General features: G+C 40.1%; 1 protein-coding gene across 1 annotated transcript in view; it reads right to left on the minus strand.

The window, feature by feature from the left end:
* The window catches only part of COLGALT2 (collagen beta(1-O)galactosyltransferase 2), a 103841-nt gene that overhangs the window by 41043 nt on the left and 42886 nt on the right, over positions 1–19912 (minus strand). The gene's annotated exons all lie outside the window — the stretch shown is intronic.

Genomic DNA, 19912 nt, shown 5'->3' on the forward strand with positions numbered 1-19912 from the left:
AAAGAGAAGAAAGCAGGAGTTGTAATCCTGACAACAAACAAGGTAGAATTCAGGCCAAAGAGTATTAAGATGACAAAGAAAGAGACTTTATAATACTAAAGGAGGCCATTCACATCAAAATATACAAAGTGTGAATTTCTATGCACTTTCATATATTACAGGGGTTGGCAAACTTTCTTTCAAGAAATAGATGGTAAACATTTTAGGTTTACAGGCTATATACTATCTGCAACTACTACTTAACTCTGCCATTGTAGTGATACATCAGCCATAAACAATATGTAAATGAATAAGCATTGCTGTGTTCCAACAAAACTTTATTTACAAAAACAGGCAACTGGTCTGTAGGCTATAATTTGCTGACCCTTAATATAGTAGAAAGCATAGCAACTGTAAAGAAAAACAGAAATAACAATAAGAGATATTAACATATCACTTTCAGTTAAAGATGGTACAAATGGGGAAGAAAGTAAGTATATATAGGATCTATACAACACACTAATAGAGACTTCTCAAGTGCACATGGAACATCTACTAGTACTGACCAACAATTACATCCCAAAGAAAGCCTCCATAAAATTGAAATTATATAAACAACATTCTCTGATCTAAATGACATATATGTAGAAGTTGATAATAAAATAAAACCCCCTAAATCCACTAAAAACTCTCTTACAGAGTTGCTTTTTAAAAAATAACAATTGCTAGTGGAAAAATAAATACAAGCCAATTTCAGAACTTCCAAAAATTAATAGTGAAAACACTACATACCAGAATTTTGGGATACAATGAAAGCAGTAATTAGAGAAAAATTCAGTTTTATATGCTTAAATAAAAATAAATGCGTTAAATTTCTACTCAAAAAGCTAGGAGAAAAGCAACAAAGTAAACATATATAAAGAAATTAATAAACGTAAGGGTAGAAAGTTGTGAGATATAAAATAGGAAAAGAGTAGAAACAAACTAAAATGCTGCTTCTTTGAGAAAAATCAATAAAAGACAAGCCCTAGTTAACCTACCTAAGACAAACAAATATAAAACAATAAGAAATGGTAAAGATGGGAAACAATATGATTGATTTGGAAGAAAAATTTTAAAAATGTGTAATCGACTACTTTGTACAACTCAATGATAAATAACTTTGAAAACTAAATATAATAGAAGATTTTCTAAAAAAATGGATGTTAGCAAAATTAACTCCTGAAGAGATATAAAGCTTAAATGAATAACTTCCATGAAGACAGTAAGGAGGAAAAAAAAACTAACTAGGCTCATGTGTTTTTACAAAGGAACGCTACCAAATCCTACAATAGATACTTCCAATGCTCTACAGCTTGTTATCCAGAGTGTAGGGAAAAAATGAAAATTCTAAATTCTTCTAATATTGCAAGTATAATATTGATGTCTAAATCTTATGAAGATTTACACACACACGCACACACACACACACAAAACTATAGACCAATATCCTTTAATGCATATGCTGCAAAAATCTTAAATAAAGTATTAGCAAACAGAGTCCAACATCTTATTAATAAAATATAGCATGGTCTAAGAATGTTTACTATGAAGGAATTTAATTAACATAATTCACTATGTTAATGGACCTGGAGAAAAATCATGATTATCTCTGTAAATGTGTAAAAAGTCTTTAACAAAATTCCACACCTATTCCTGATTTTTAATAACCACACATAATAAAATTCAAGCAGATACTAAAAAAACAAGCCACTACAATTAAAACTGTGTGGTAATGACACAGGGATAAATGACATAGGGAGCCCAGTGGCACAGAACAGAAAGTATAGAAATTTAGTGTATGATAAGGGTATTATGTAATATTCCCATGTAACAAACATGCACATATACTCCCTGTATCTAAAATGAAAGTGGAAATTTAAAAATAAATAAAGTTTCACCAAAAATATATATACATATAATACAGGTTTGAAAAATGATCAGAGGTAGACATGAAATAATTTAGTTTTTATTGCATCATTACTTTCACTGCGATTTGTAGGATGATTTAAAATAAATTGAAAGTAAATATAAATAAAGGCCGAGTGCAGTGGTTAATGCCCGTAATTGCAGCACCTTGGGAGGCCAAGGTGGGCAGATCATTTGAGGTCAGGAGTTTGAGACCAGCCTGATCTACATGGTGAAACCCGTCCCTACTAAAGAAAACCAAAAAACTAGCTGGGTATGGTGGCACGTGCCTATTAGTCCCAGCTACTTGGGAGGCTGAGGCAGGAGAATCGCTTGAACCTGGGAGGTGGAGGTTGCAGTGAGCCGAGTTCGGTCCACTGCACTCCAGCCTGGGTGACAGAGTGAAAGACTCTGTCTCTATAAATATAATAAATAAATAAAGCATACACATAAAAAACAGTGCTTTTCATTAAAATGAACCATTATAGTTTTTACTTGATTTTAAATTGCCTCTAAATATATTCAAATTTTTTTTATCTCCTAAAAAAGTAACATTTAACAGAGGGAATGTTCAGGAATGTTCAAGAGAGAAAAATACACTGTTAAGCAAAGCACGGTGGAACTCTATTTAGATAGGGAATACATTTCTGTAAAATACCAAGTAACTTAAAACTATGTAACTTAAGTCATAGGGTATAGAAAAATGGGACACAGAGGTACGTAACTAGTATTTGAAAATATTATTTTGTAAAATAGATACTTAAACTAAAACTAGGCTAATTAAAAACATTATCCAATAACTAGAGATGACACCAATGGCCAACTTGATCTACTTTCAAGTGTCTTCTTGAAATTAGATGAGAACCAGCTCCTCTCTTCACAGCAAGGTCTAGGAGGGAGAAAGACCCACAGGTCCACCTGGACATTCCATGGCCTGGAGAGGGAGAGAGGTGATGTGTGACGTTGACAGTTTTGAGGGATAGGAGGTGAGCACCTTAGGACCAAGATGAGGAGCCCTTAGCAACTCACAGAGGTGGGAAAGTGGTCCAGAAAGCAATGTGGAAGAAGGCCACAGGCTCCACCGAGTTTGTGATTGTGCCAAAAAGTGCGAAGTCAGCAAAAGTCATGTCCATTTTGACTCATGGTCACAAGCTACCAACATCCAGGGTAACAGGTGGCCATGAAGAGCACAATGAGAGTCCTACCACTGGTCTTGTAACAAGAAACATGTAGAGAGCAATTCCTGAAACTCGGAATTTACCATAAAGCACCTTATTCTTCACTCAAAACATTATGAAGAGGAGTAATTAAAATTAAACGAAACAAAAATTCCTCATCACAGTGTTAGCCAAAAGTTATGAGAATTCTACATTATTCTTAAATTATTTATAAATGGTGTAGGAGAATTTGCCAGGTGTGGTAGCATACACCCTTAGTCCTAGCTACCTGAGAGGCTGAGGTAGGAGGATCACTTGAGTCCAGGAGTTCCAGGCTGCAGTGAGTACAACTGTGCCTGTGAATAGTCACTGCACTCCAGCCTGGGCAACATAGCAAGACCCCATCTCTTAAAGAAATAGTCTAGGTAATTTATACATCATCTACTTCTTTCCTTGGTTGTTGTTTCTTCATTACACAGGACTTCTTAAATTCTCTTTGTCTTCTCTACATCAATGCATTTCCTAATCCTTTTGACAAAGTTGGTCTTATTGTATGAAATGCATTTTCTTGGTGTATAGATTAAACAACTCCAAAACCTGCCCAAGCATCCACTCCTGATGAACATCCTTAGAAATTAGCTGCCTGCAGTATGCAGACGTGAAGATGTCTAAGTAAAAACAGATGCACAGATTTCAAATATTCTCTGTACTGAGCTAAAAAATTGTCTGTACTCTTACTTCCCTGAATTAAAATTCTCTTTGTTCTCAGTCTTCTGAGGAAATGAACATGTCCTCCAGCTGTGGTTGGAGACAGGTGCATCCATCCTGGTCTTTGAAGTGCAGGGCCAATCTCTCCTACACTCATTCCCAGAAGAGGAAGAGGCCCTGGCCACACCAGCCCACCGAGGAAGCCTCGCAGCCCCACTGAAGACTGAGTTTCCCTGCTCCTCCTCCCCACTGTCAAAAAAAAGGCAAAAACGAAGAAATCCAGGCAGACACTCCTAACTGCTGCCTTGTAATCACTCTGACAAAAGTATGTTTCCATTTGAATGCATAATAATGAAAGCATTACAGGCCCTGGGCTATTCAGAGGGTTGGACAGAGAGAGATACCAAAGGCCCAGATGCAAGCTCTCTGGAGGAAACCCAAGGCTGGTGCTAACAGTTCTATTTTCGGAGCCCTGTAGCACAAGGCAACAACAGCGCGGTGCTTGTCCTGCTGCAGCACTCCACAAGCAGCTAGACACAAAAACCTCGGCGGCTAAGGTGGATTTTTCCATGAAGCTAGGAAGCTGAGAACCCAGAATGTGTGAGGCCCCTCAGGAGGAGCTGAGGCACAGTGGCCCCTCTCTCAGTCTGAAGGCTCCTTGCGGTTCCTGTGGAAAATAAGTACTGCCTCGAATCTGTCATCCTCCTCCCAATCAGACCAGAAAAGGCACCCGGAAAAATTGCAGACATCACTAATGGATTCCTTGAAGAAAACAAATGATGTGCAAGCACAGCTGGACACCTGGAGAGGTGATCTGCAAGTAATTGACAGTCAGTAATCAAACTGGAAAAACACAAACATGGGCTGGCTGGGTGACCATGTTTCCGGGAGGCTCACACGGCTCAGTCTGCCTCAATTCTCCAACTAGAGAGGATTCACACCTAAATCAACACCTCCACTCACTCTCTCTTCCCCGCTTATCCTCTGACTCAGGATAAGACAGCAAGGAGAGGCTGGGTGCAGTGGCTCACGCCGGTAATCCCAGCACTTTGGGAGGCTGAGGTGGATCATCTGAGGTCAGGAGTTCAAGGCCAGCCCAGCCAACATGGTGAAACCCCGTCTCTACTAAAAATACAAAAATTAGCCAGGCGTGGTGGTGCGTGCCTGTAGTCCCAGCTACTTGGGAAGCTGAGGCAGGAAAACTGCTTGAACCCCAGAGGCAGAGACTGCAGTGAGCTGAGATCATGCCACTGCACTCCAGTCTAGGTGAGAGAGCGAGACTCTGTCTCAAAAGAAAAACAACAACAACAACAACAACAACAAAAAGACAGCAAGGAGAGCTCAGCTCTTGAGCTGTTTTTAATTTTCTTGGAAGGTCATGTTGGGACAATAACTTTCCTTTACCTCTAAGGAGCCCTGGTACCTGCCAGCCACCAAGGCCTCTCCCTTCCACTTTTAGGGGAGCTGTGGCCCTGAGACAGCTTCAGTGCTCACAGTTGGCCTCCTCTCTGTACATGAGTCCTGGCTTGCTTTCTTTGGAGCTAGTACTTGAAAAGGCAGCGCTGGTAGAAACAGGTGCCACATCCACACTGGCCACCTCTCACCCTAGTGCTGCCCATCTGCTTTCCCTCTGATTCTGCTTTTAGTTCCTATTTCCCCTTCTTCCTCTTCTCCAGCTGTGCAAGTTAGCAAAGGCCCATGAGTCTTGAATTCAAAATCGAATTGGGACTAAGGGAAACATGTATTGGAGATGTGATCACAGCATGTGTAGGGATCCCCTTAACTGATGATGCTCCCAGGTCAACAGGTACATTGTCACCACTACATGGAAGGGAGCACAAAGAGCAGGCCAAGAAGTCAACATGTCTGCAGGATGAGACAGCTTGGAAGGATCCTTGCAGGATGCTTGGCTGTGGAAAAAAAAATATTGAGATTTATCTGGCAATGTCTAAAAACACTGACATTTCTCCTTGTTCCAGAAGTTAGTTTTCATTTCTAAGTCTTGCCTCTTAAGACTCAGCACCAACTAGAAATAATTAGAACTGACTCATTTATTTTGACCACAAGTCCTACTGAGGTTGTTAGGGCTAAATTCATATTGGTAAGCATGGGGCCACTGGAATCATATTAAAGATGCAGACTGGATCTCTCAGCAGGTGCGATACAGAAATTGAGGACACAGTACTTCCTTGTTTTATTTTATTTTTGAGATGAAGTTTCACTCTTTTTGCCCAGGCTAGAGTGCAGTGGCACAATCTCAGCTCACTGCAACCTCCGCCTCCCGAGATCAAGTGATATCCTGCCTCAGCCTTCCAAGTAGCTGGGATTAGAGGCATGCGCCACCATGCCCAGCTAATTTTGTGTTTTTAGTAGAGACAGGGTTTCACCATGTTAGTCAGGCTGGTCTTGAACTCCTGACCTCCAGTGATCCACTCTCCTCAACCTCCCAAAGTGCTGGGATTACAGGCATGAGCTGCCGCGCCCGGCCAGGACACGGTACTTCTGATCACTTCCATCTGTACTGACTCAGGGAATGTCCTCAGCTTCCCTGCCACACCCCGGAAAGTCTAGACCTTCGTCACTATAGAAGAGGTCTGCGACTGGTGGAGCAGCAGGATGGCAACACTGGACAGCGACTGATCTATTGATCTCGGTGCCTGAGAACCCGCAAAATACTTTCCCCAGAGGCTCAAGGGAATGGCAATGGAATGAACAACAAAGTTAGTCACCACCTGGACAATCCTCACCATGACTAGTGAGTTGGCAAAGGTAAATTTTCCAATTCAAGACTTCAAACACTGAACTACCCTCTCAGATGCTTCTTGTTTTCATCCAGCAAAGAAGACTCATTTGTGTAGAAAATAAAGAGCTCCACCTAAAAATAAAATTCCACTAATGACAGCAACTACTGTAATTCATTTTCAAGAGAGGTCATATCATCGAGTCCTGCCACCTCTGTGTCCAGTCTCAAGGAAAGCCTCCCCAGCAGCAGATGTGCCAAAGGCAGAGACATGCTCAGCTACTCAGCAAAATATGCCAATTGATTCTTGCTTCTTGGTTACCAGGTAGAGTTCTGTCTAAAGATCCGGAACCCTTCTTGTGGGTGGAAACTAGATGGATATGGTTAAGGCATGAATATGGATTGGGGGCCTGGGGATTCCTCCCACAAAAAGCCTTTTCCTAGATCCTATTCATACAAAGTCAATTAGTTGCAATTCTTCACAATGAACTAAGGAATCAGAAAAACTCACTTCTTATGAAAACCTCCTCACCAACAAAATTAATGTTTATACTGCCTCAACATCCCTCCTCAGTATTCCTCATTTCATCCCAGAAACAATCATAGATGCAACATACCTGAAGCCTGGGTATGTGTGATGTAAAAATAATATTTGATTCTAGGAATTCAAGCAACCAATCAATTTCATCCCTAAACAGCATCCCTAAATTTTTCTTGATGGTAAAGTTTGCTGATTGACCAGTTAACAGTCAATTCAAAAGCCCATTATCATCTTTTAATAAAATTAATAAACTTAATTAAGCATATTATAATTGAGCTATTATTGATACTCATGATTCTGAGATATATTTTTCTTGTCAACATTATGTCACATACAAATCCATTTTTAGCCTTATGATTAACTAAGTTACTCATTATCTTTATTTCCCCTGTTATAGAAAAGAAGGCTGAGGATGAGAGGTTATGACTTGCTCAAGTCATGCAAATGGTGGGTACTAGAGCTCGGCCTTTTTATTTAGGCCTTCTAATCCGTCCCACAACACCCCCGACCCCAGGCTCCCCACCACACCTGTCCAACAGAGAGTAGATGACCAGGAAACACTGTCAAATTGGAAGTTCTCTACCTTGTCAAGAATATGAATCAATATGACCAATATGATCATCTCAGGATGACAGGATGGAAATGTCCCAGCAAAAAACAAAAGAAAAATGGGAAGATTCATCCATTCCTTACAAGCTTTGCTTAGGTTTACTTTCAGCATAATTTTCCTTGGAGTCACAACCCTTGGAATTCCATGAAAATATCAGTGGGAGCATCTGAGATAAGACAAATATGTTTCTCATTTGTCTAAGTACTCTCTTGCTGTTTTTGTTCTCCTTTGTCCCTTATTTATTCTTCTTCCCACCCTTTTCACCCAATCATCATGGCCCCTTTTCTCATCCCTATTGGATTTTCCAATTCTGTTAAGTTATTTACTTTGTGGATGCACCCTGAAGACATGTAGTTACTAGTTAAATGTAGCACTGGTACTAAAGAGAAGACAGAGCAGGATCCAAAAACATTTTCTCCAGGAGTCCTGAACCTCTACACCCTCCAAACACATCAGGTTAGATTGGACACCCTCTATCTGTAATTATGCATCACTAGCTTGCCGTGCTTCCAGCACTGTGGTTGCTCCTGTATTATAATTAATTGGTTCTATTTCTTTCTTCATTACTCGACTTTCTTCCCCTGAGGACAGGGACTGTCCCAGTACTTAACAGTTCACTATAAAATAAGCACTTATCATGAGTTTGATGAGTGAATGAATGAACAATTTCAGGGAACTTCTCCTCATCCAACCCAAATGCCTACAAAGGCTGAGCACAGATAACAAAGAAGTGAAATGGGCCATGTATGAGCCAACAGCATGAAAGAAGGACTGTTGAGAATAGGCACATGTGGGCCCCAGCTGATTGCTGCTGCGCTGGAATGTGTGCCCAGAAATGCTAGGCTTTCAAATTGTTTCAAGAGAATCTGGCTATCTACTTTTTAGAGATAAAAGTCTATTTATAACCTGTACAAACTTTTAGGCTGAAATGCCATGAAAATATTCCAACCTGGCAGGAGGTCTCTGGAAACCAACATAAAAAACACATTATTTTATCTCTTAATAGCCCAGGTCCATCCATCTACACATGCTCAGGGCACATATTTCAGTAATTAAACATTTCAAATATGGCTGGGAGGACAGCAATAATATCACTTTGCTTCTTTCACAAAACAGAAAACATCTTCCACGAGAAAGAAAAGACAAACATGCATAGATTGAGCAAGGTGTAAGTAATTCTCTCAACCAGTCTAATATCAAGAGAATTGGAAAGAAGAAAAAAATGATGGCGGCACCATGGGATGAGTATAAGTGTACACTTCCTGCAAACACTGTACATACCTCCTCTCACTGTGCAGCAACTAAGATATGATTACTGCTGCACAAACTTTTTACTAAAAACTTTATTGAGATACATTTCACATACCGAATATTCACTCTTCTAAAGTATAAAATACAGTGGTTTTAGTTGTGCAACCATCACCATTATCCAATTCCAGAACATTTCCATCACCTCAAAAAGAAACCCTACATCCATTAGCAGTGACCCCTCACCCCTCCAGCTCCTGGTAACCACTTTTCTGCTTTCTGTCCCTATGGATTTGCCTATTCCCGTCCTTTCTTATCAACGGAATCATATGATTGTGGCCTTTTGTGTCTGACTTCTTTCACTTTGCATACTGTTTTCAAGGTTCACGTATGTTGTAGCACGTATCGGTACTCCATTTCTTTTAATGGCTAAATAATATTCCATAGTATGGATATGCCACATTTTGTTTATCCATTTATCAGTTAATAGACATTTGGGTGTTTTCACTTTCTAGTTACTATGAACGATGCTGCTATGAATATTCATGTACAAGTTTTTGTGTGAACATACAGTTTCATTTACCTTGAGTATGGCTGCTCAAACTTTAAATACTATGGAAAAAGAAGAAAATTTATTTTATCTTATTCTTTACCCTTTGTGGAGAATCTACTATGTTCCAGGCACTAAGCTGACCATTTTACATATATAACTTTAACATTTAAAGTAATTCTCCTGTAAGTATTATTATCCCCATTTTCCAGAAGAGGAATGTGAGGCTTAGAGACTCTCTTCCAAATATTGTTTTCTTTCCATTTATACTTGATCTTTGATATGTACTTTTCTTAATTTCTGAAATTCTCAGTTTTCTGTTCCAGTGTAGCAGAGAGGAATCCTTTATTCTGCTTCATGAGTATCTTGGTTGTACATGAGATGAACAGATGCAAGGGCCCAGGAATGCGTGGGCAGTTGCAAGGAAGTGAGAAGTGTCAGGTCTCAGCAGAGGAGCTGGGTGGAGCAGCTGAAACAGGACATGGATGATTAAACTCTGAGGGGGGATGTCCAGCACTGCCTAATGGTGGGGCTGGGTCCATGTAAACAGTTAGTTCTTGGGCCTGGCAGAGCAATGCTACAGCAAAACATGGAGCCTCTGAAACATGAGGTCATGGGGAACTGGAGCCAGCGCGACCACAGGGAAAGTCACAGCCCAAGGACTGGGCTTGCTACGTGCAGCAATTATTGACAGGAGGATCTCCCCACCAGGATCTGCTCTGTTATATGGAGGAGAACTGGCTGAACTGCGGTGACAATGTAAAGGCAAAGTGGTCTCTTGGATTGAGGACTGGGAGAAAGCTGAAGGAAGTGTCCGTGTTCTGTGTAGAAAGATTTACTTTGATTCATTCATTTCTGAAACCAACTGCAGTTAAGAATGACAATAACTATTTAAGTTATCTATTAATCCTGAGTTCCTTGACACTACTATTTCGCTAATGACATCTTAATCAAATAAAAAGTATGAAGTCAGGAGGAATGGTTCTTTCACCAATTAACTCTATAATCTTAATGAATTTACTTGAACTCTCTGTGCCTTGTTTTTCCATCTGTAAAATGGGACAATAACATCTGCTGCATCTACCTAGCTTACTGGGTTATTCTGAGGAGCCAACAGCATGTGAAGGAGCTTTCAAGAATACTTTCCTTCCCCTGGCTGTCCCCAACACACACACACATCCTCAAATAAGAAATAAGACAGCTTGTTGAATACGCTCTTAAGACACATGCAAAAAAGTTCAACACATGCATTTAAGGCAAACAAACTAGAATTACCACAGCCTACCATTTTTTAAGAAAAAAAGATATACATGCCCATTAAACACAGAGCAAGTGAAAGAAATGTACAGCAAGGACTGCTAATTATCTCAATATCAGTTCTTCTCTTTCTCCCTAGTAATAGAAGTTTTAGCTGAGTCTAAAGAGTAAACTTTAGGCTCGATGACAGCAAGGACATTTGTCTCTTCTGTTCACTGCTCCATCCTTAACACTTAGAACAGTGCCTTGCACATAGTATGTGCTCAATAAATATTTGCTGAATGGTTCCTCTCACATCAAACTCCTAGCCTAACAAGAACTGTAAAAACACCTGTACAGTTCTCTCAGTTCAATAGACACCAGCTATGCATCTCCTCTGTGCCAGCGATCATGGCACTTGCTGGAAAGCAACACCTTGTCACTCACATCAAGATGCACCCAGTTTTTCACAGCTGAACAGGAAATACAGGTGTGTAAATAAATAACTGTAATTCGGTATGACATTGTTGACCATGGATATATGACAAGGTCTCCAAGTACCAGGGAGGAGGGAGTGGCTAGGATGGTGTGGGAAGGGCCATGAGAGGCTTCTCAAAGGATCAGAGACCTGAAGTGGGATTTGAAGATTGAGCAGATATTAAGGGAAAGTAGAAAGAAGAATGTTCCAGAAAAGGGAACAACAAATGTGGAGGCAGAAAGGGATGTAACAGTCTGATGTGTTTGTTGAACTTCACGTAAATTTGTTGGGCTAGGACTTAAAAGCCGAGAGGGTCAGATGGCTGTGAAATGAGGTGTCAGGGCTGATGCAGTTGTCAGGGATGGGGTAGGTACAGGACACAGTGAAGAAGGATGACCCCCTTTCATGGGTCCCTAGCATCTTGCCCTCCTTTAAAAAAATAAACTGATTTATAATTCTCTGAAATTATGTATTTTTCCAGATTGTGACAGGTATTGCCGTTAGCATGAGCATGCATTTATTCTGATTCCTCAGAGGAAATATTCAAAATACACATGATGTGCTGGCCTATTTTATTCAGTTCCAATTCCATCCACAGGTGTAGCTGCCACATAGTCTGGGTTTTCTGGGAAAGGTGTGATTTCTAACATTCCGACCCATTTTCTTCACAACTTCATTTGTACCTCCCAGATCATGTGTCCAAGGTAAACACTTAACATGTGCTTGTTGAATGACTAAGTGAACAAATAAATGCTTGTAAAAATCAATGACATGAACGAAAATAAAGTGGTTATATTTGCTAAGGGTCTATTACTTAATGAAAAGCCCCAGCAAATCTGTAATAGAACAATATTAGATGCATATAAATCATTTTGATTTTTGTAAAAAGCCATCACACTTTTCTCTGCTATAGTATTTGTTTCCCCATTGAGAAAGCTGGACTAGAAACATGAACAAAGAGAAAAAGTATAAATTTACAAACTGAATTCAAGGCTGTTTTCCCATAGAGTATCCCAGAATGAGAACTTGGCCCTGACTAAAAAAAGAATGTCAGCCCAGTCAGTCACTGTTATCCAATACCTGTTGTCTTGGTTCCAGGAACAACACTCCTGGCCATCTCAGGAGGAAGAGAAAAATGTTTGCTTTGCGTTTACTTGCTTTGAGAAATTTTCAGTCTGGCCTTCCCATATCACTTCATTTGTGGTTCCTTCACATGTCGGGGTGGGGATGCTGTGGGAGACTACAGTTTGGCAGGTGTTAGATACATGTTCATTTCCTATACTCACATCCACGGGTAAATTGAAGAGTCCCAAGTCATATTTTTGAGGAGTTTTGAGTTATTTTACTTAGTCGTAGTGTCAGGGCAAACAGGAGGCTATTCTGATGGGTGTTTTTTTTTTTTTTTTTTCCATTTCTCTTCTGGAAAACTACCATCAGAGGGAAGGAACACTGTGCTCCTAACATTCCCAGGATCTGTGTGGCTTTGTCACATGCTCCCAGGAGAGGAGCACGCATAAATAACACAGCATATACATGTGTTGCTATTGCCTTTACTACTCACTGGGCTTCTGCAGAGAGGGGAGCAGTGAGAGCAAACCTCAGCTAAGTGCTCACTCCAGGCCAGGCACTGACCAAGAACTCTAGTAACATCTCATTTAATCCTCACAACAACCCTATGATGTACTATTCTTACTATCTCCATTATACAGAGGAGGAAAATCAGGTCCAGAGATGTGACACATCATACCCAAAGTTTCAGTAAGAATTAGAGCCAGACGTGAGTCAGACAGCTGGACTCATGACTGTCCCATCTACCACTACTCCAAGAGGCTTATTTTGAAGCTGTCCTTTACAGTGAAGTTTAAAACAGAAGGAAATATTTTTAAAGACAGTAGAGGGTAAATTCTAACTTTATCTTCGAAGTGCTAGGTATATCAGCAGGCTTTACATTATCAGTAAAACTGCTGCAGCCACAGGCCATTTAAGTTAGCTTAAAGCCCCCATGGGTCATGGGCCATCTTCATGCCTCAGAAACATAGTCAACGAAGCGCTCATAATTTTCAGTGATGTCTTAAAGAAGGAATGGCACCTAATGATGATTGATTGACTCTCCTCTTTAATATTTCTCAAAACTTTCAGTTAAGTTGTTTATCTGGTCTCTGACAGATAGGTTTAAGAATCTTTGCTCTTGCTGTGAATAGAGTAATCAGTTGAAAGGATGCCTGATACACTAGCTTTTTAAAAGCCTGCTCCAGATTTCATCTGGTGACTTGGGAAGGTAGGACATGGATACTGGGCTCTAGACTTCCAAGGTGCTCAAGCCTTCCCCATCCTTCCCAAATGGTGAAATCCCCCAGTTATATGGCTTTTGGTACCATGTATCTTTTCTTTCTAGTACTTCTCAGAGTTGTAATTTTACATTTATTTCTATGGTATTCAATAATTTATTTCCCCTCCAATGGTTTATAAGCTCCATGAGGGCAGGGATATGTCTCTCTTTGCTCATCACTGTATCCTCAAGCCCAGGACAGTGCCTGGCATCAGCACTGGATAAATGGTTGCTAAATGAATAACCTGATGCAAAAATGCTGTCCTCACTTTTTTAAAGAAAACTCTAAATATTTAAAATATGTATTTTTCACCAGTAAAAATGAAACACACAATCAGATAAAGATGATAAAATGTCTTTTGGGGCACTTCCTCTATCTTTCATAATCCATATCTGGAAAGTTTGAATTTCATGTGGGCTCTGGAGACAGGAGGGAATCAGATGCTGTTTGGTGTTAAGCTGCTGAAGGCCAGGGGAGCCCACTAATCTATCTAAGAGGAAGTGGGGAACATAATCAGTTGCTTTGAAGGCAGCACCCAGGAAATATCTGGCCAGGACAGAGGTTCAAGCAAATATAATTGTGGTAGATGGCAAATAAGGCAACAGGTGAGTAATTCTTCTTCCTGGCTTTCATTGGGGTGTGTCTTTTAAGCCAAATTAGAAATCCATCAAGAGGGCCGGGCGCGGTGGCTCAAGCCTGTAATCCCAGCACTTTGGGAGGCCGAGACGGGCGGATCACGAGGTCAGGAGATCGAGACCATCCTGGCGAACACGGTGAAACCCCGTCTCTACTAAAAATACAAAAACTAGCCGGGCGAAGTGGCGGGCGCCTGTAGTCCCAGCTACTCGGGAGGCTGAGGCAGGAGAATGGCATAAACCCGGGAGGCGGAGCTTGCAGTGAGCTGAGATCCGGCCACTGCACTCCAGTCCGGGCGACAGAGCGAGACTCCGCCTCAAAAAAAAAAAAAAAAAAAAAAAAAAAAAAAAAAAAAAAAAAAAAAAAAAAAAAAAAAAAGAAATCCATCAAGAGGATTTGGTATGCATCATTATAAACAGAGTCCAGCTCCAGCCAATGCAGGGAGAAGACTGCAACCCACCTTTCAGACACAAAAAAGGACCCAATGACTCCCTGAGGAACAAGTAGACCAAGGGCAGCTCTGAACACCCTTCCTTCCCCAGCCCCAGGTCAGGCCACGTCTAAGGCACATGGCTAAGGCCTGGCTTTAGTCTCTAGGTGCCACCACGTTCTTTTGGAGGTGCCATGTGAAGGAAGCCAACGATGTTCAACATTCAAAGTTCACATCCCCAGAATTTCCTAATTTTTCAATTGCCTCTGTAAATTATTTCAGAACATGTCACTGTTAAAATTCTTAATTTCATTCCCACATCTGATGTTGGGAATTAGGCATTACCAGAGCTAGATTTGAACTCACTGACCCAAGTTTCTTCAGCAGAGGATCCAAAAGGAACCAAAATTTTCATCAGGACTGTTATGTGTATGAAGACATAACAGAAGCCTTTCGGTATAATGTAGCACTCAAGACAAGGATTCAGTAAAATAAATCATATTCATTTTCTCCTTTAATTCTTACAGCATTCTAGGAAGTAGGTATTCTCCCTGTCTCATGGATGAGAAAATAGTTACAAAGCTGGTAAGTAATGGTTCCATGATTCAAGCCTAATTAACCTGCAAATTATTATTATTATTATTTTTTGAGACAGAGTCTTGCTCTGTAGCCCAGGCTGGAGTGCAGCGGCACAATCTCGGCTCACTGCAACCTCCGCCTCCCAGGTTCAAGTGATTCTCCTGCCTCAGCCTCTCGAATAGCTGGGATTACAGGTGCGTGCCACCACGCCCCACCAATTTTTGTATTTTTAGTAGAGATGGGGTTTCACCACGTTGGCCAGGCTGGTCTCGAACTCCGGACCTCCAGTGATCCTCCCACCTCGGCCTCCCAAAGTGCTGGGATTACAGGCAAGAGCCACTGTGCCTGGTCTTAATCTGCAAATTAAAGGTGAGTTTTCAAAAGCAAGGAATGAAGAGATTTTTTTTTGGTGAGGTCTTATGGGGAGTAATAACAAAATATCTGTCATAAAATCAAGGATCTTATATCTAGTCAGATTTTTTAAAAACAGAAAATAAAGCCAAATGTAGCTGACTATACTGCCTACAGATAAATTCCATTTTATCCAGAAGGTGGTATGGTAAAGTGACTTCTGAAACCCTTCAGCTATTTAATCCTGGCTAAATTACTTAACATCTCTATAAGCCTTAGTTTCCACATTTGCATTGTTGTAAAGACTAAGAAATCACATATGAAAAGAATAAACTTATTAGAAAAAAAAAAACAAAGAGAAGAAAAACAATAACATGAATACACATCAATAGTCATTTTTGAATACATAAAATTTCCAAACTTGTAGCAAGAAAATTGCAAATATAAGTACTTCACCAATAAAAGAAATAAGTGCTATAATCCAATAAAAGGCATTTGGCCCTGATTGAGAGAAAAAAATTCCCAAACAAGCAAACATTTTTAAAAAATCTAACTTATTGGCAAAAGTGATTTTGGACCTCCAAACCTATAATGAACAGTTCAAAACACATATAGACATGTCTAAACATAGATGAACAAAAATCTTAAAACCGTAGCAAAGTAGAATACAACAAACATGTCAAACTCAGTAAAATAAACATCCTCTTGAGTGAGCGGCGAGTGGAGGGAGAGGAACAGGAGAAATCCCTAGGCAGCTTCCAGAGAGTTCTTCAAGCAGGACATTCTGCCAGTGGAGGCGCAGCCTCCGGAAGCCAGAGCCACGTCAGGCTAGCAAGCGCTCAAGGGCTTCTTGTATACTACCTTGTATGTTTGCTTCCAGCTGGTGTGTACTTTTTTTTTCCTTTTTTTGGTTTGACTATTTGTTTTTCTAAGGAAACCTTTGGGTTTTCTTCACATTTTTTCCCCTTTAATATCCCAATTTACTTAAAATATTCCAATTACCTTAACACATGTAAGTTTATTGTCTTTCTTTATCCCTTTCATTACACTTTTATGGGGTATTCTAATTTGTCATCTTATCCTATTCTCCTTTTGAATCTTACATTTTACTTTGAAAATTATGTATAGCCCATTTTATTTTTTTTATTTTTATTTTTTGAGACGGAGTCTCGCTCTGTCGCCCAGGCTGGAGTGCAGTGGCTGGATCTCGGCTCACTGCAAGCTCCGCCTCCCGGGTTTACGCCATTCTCCTGCCTCAGCCTCCCGAGTAGCTGGGACTACAGGCGCCCGCCAATATTTTTACTCCTTTTTACTCTTTGTTTATTGGCCTTATCTTCAATCCCAACTATAATATGTTTTTAACTTTTCAATCTTATTGAGTGCTGTTCTTTTAAACTCTTTTATCTGAGCTATCTCGGTAAACGAATCTTGTGTTTCTTGTATTTTAAGTCTTATATTTTCTAGTCTTGTCCCAACTAGTTTGACCTCCAAGGCCTTGTGCAGTGCCAGGCCCATGAAAGACAGGCCACAAATGTTAGGAAATAAAGAGCTCTGCACTGAACCACAGTGCGCCCACATGCTGGGGAGGAGGCGCACAGGCTTCTCCCACCCTTTCCTTGCACCTCTGATAAACCCTCAGGGAAATCACCCTGTGATCTCTTCAGGATAACAGAAGAAAATCCGTATGAAAAAGAGAAGGCATCACAAGAAGAGAAAACCAAACACCGCATGTTCTCACTCATAGATGGGAACTGAACAATGAGATCACTTGGACTCAGGCAGGGGAACATCACACACCGAGGCCTATCATGGGGAGGGGGGAGGGGGGAGGGATTGCATTGGGGAATTATACATGATATAAATGATGAATTGATGGGTGCTGACGAGTTGATGGGTGCCGCACCCCAACATGGCACAAATATACATATGTAACAAACCTGCACGTTATGCACATGTACCCTAGAACTTAAAGTATAATAAAAAAAAAAGAAAGAAAGAAAAAAAAAAAAAGAAATAGAGAAGGCAGAAAGCTGAAGTGATAACAATGTTTAGAATCCCTAGAAGCTGGAATGCCCATCTAAAGATAAGGTGATTTAAACGTGTAGACAGTGATTGGGCTTCAGTGCTGAACAAAGAGATCTAAAAATCAGGACTGATGAGACAAAATGGGCAGAAAACTCCATGAAGATGCAATAAGGAGACCTAGCTCAAAACATTTTTTGGACTCTGGAGCTCTGAAAAGAGATATTCTCTGCCAAGTTATCTATCCTCAGACAAAAGTAAATGTTTTGACATTCCTGCAGGCTCTGTGAGTTCCCCACCTGGTGAACAAAGGCCTGCCTAGAGGTGAGGACCTGTCAGCTGACACTGCTTATCTGCCTTAAAACCTCAGTGCAGTGGCCTTCTCTAAACACAGGGCGAGGGTGCTAACTGGAGAAGCCTGCAGTTCTCTCTCAAGTGAGAAATACTTAATGACAGAAACTGAAGGTCTGGACATACAGCAGGTGTCCAGACCCTAAGTAAATACTACGTGGGTTGAGGAAATGACCTGTTATAAATGGGGTGAATATGCACCCAGAGGGCACTGCCACTTAGGCTTTTTACATTATTGAGCTTATCCTTGAAAGAATTTCAATGGTATAGTGCCTGAGTTAGGAAGGGGGTCAATACACATGAGGTGAATGAGTGAATGGACAAGTGAACAAATGAATAAACAAATTCATGGCGTGGATTAGGGGCAGGCAGTGGAAAAAGCTCTATAGAACAAGAAGCTTAAGGTCTGGTCAAAGGCCCACCATCAACCTAGCGTGGAATTTCAAGCAAATCAATTTACTTCTCAAGTTTATTTTCTGCAGAAAAAAACTACGTTTTGCTTAACAGAGGTGTTGTGAAGATAAATATAAAATAAAAAGATTCCTCCAACAGTATTCTGTATAGGTAAGACATTATAAATTGTTATATGTCTTACTATAAATTTTATAATGTAAGATTATATAGATGTTAAAGAGAATGATAAATGAACCCTTATACACACCACCTAGCTTAAGAAGTAGATTTATTTGAAGTTCCCTTTGTGCCTTCCCTAGTTACTCCTCTTCCTTCTCGGCCAATAATCTCTAGTCTGAATTTTTGATTATTAATTCCCTTAGGATTTTTGATAGCAAGGGTGTCCAATCTCTTGGCTTCCCTGGGTCACATTGGAAGAAGAAGAATTGTCTTGGGCTACACATAACATACATTACCACTAACGATAGCTGATGAGCTATTAAAATATTGCAAAAACAACCTCATAATGTTTCAAGAAAGTTTACGAATTTGTGTTGGGCTGCATTCAAAACCGTCCTGGGCTGTATGTTGGACAAGCTTGCTTTATAGTTTCACTACATATGTGTATAACCCCAAACAAACTATACTTCAGGCTGTTTTTGAACTTTATGTAAATAGATTCATGTTACATGTGTTTTCTGTAGCCTTAACACTGACATAAAACTTATACATGTTGGTACTTGTATCTGTAGTTAATAAATTCACTGCCAATGCTGTTATACTTCACTGTGTTATTATACTATAATTTGGTGATCTATTTGACTGCCAATGGACATTTAGCATATTTCCAGATTTTTGCAATTACGAACAATGCTGCTATGACCTTTGTTGCATGTATCCCCTGCTGTATATGAACAATAGTGCATTTAGGAGTGGAATTCCTGGGTCAATCATAGGTCTGAACATGTTCAACTTTACTAGGGAATGCCAAATTGTTTTCAAAGTAGTTGCACCAATTGATAGTCCCAGCAGCAGTATATGCAAGTGTCTGTTGTATATAGATCCCCAGCAATGCTTGGAATGTTGTCAGATTTAAAAATTTTTGCCAACCTGGCTGCTAAGAAATGATATATTATTGTGGTATTTATCTGCATCTCCTTATTACTGATCAGGTGGTGGAATGTTTCATATATTTACAGTCATTCATGTGCTTCCTCTTTTGTGAAACCTGTTTGTATTTTTGCCCACTTTTCTGTTAGGTTTTTTGATTTTTCTCTTTTATTCATGAGTTCTTTGCTGATTCTCTATATTATTCCTCTGTTGGTTGATTGATTCTCAATACTATTCCTCTGTCAGTTGCAAAAATAATTTCCCACTTTATTGGTTGTTTGTCCACTATTTTTAGGGTGTCTTTTGATAGAAAGTCCCTTCATCTTATTGTTTTGCATTTTGAATGACTTGAGTATTCTTGGTCCTTTGCTCTTTCAAATAAATCTTATAATCAGCATCTCAGAGTGCATAAACAATCCTCTTGGGATTTTTTTTTTTTTTTTTTTTTGAGGCAGAGTCTCGCTCTGTCGCCCGGACTGGAGTGCAGTGGCCGGATCTCAGCTCACTGCAAGCTCT

The sequence above is a fragment of the Rhinopithecus roxellana genome, chromosome 8 (assembly GCF_007565055.1).
Source record: "Rhinopithecus roxellana isolate Shanxi Qingling chromosome 8, ASM756505v1, whole genome shotgun sequence".
Classification (NCBI taxonomy): domain Eukaryota; kingdom Metazoa; phylum Chordata; class Mammalia; order Primates; family Cercopithecidae; genus Rhinopithecus; species Rhinopithecus roxellana.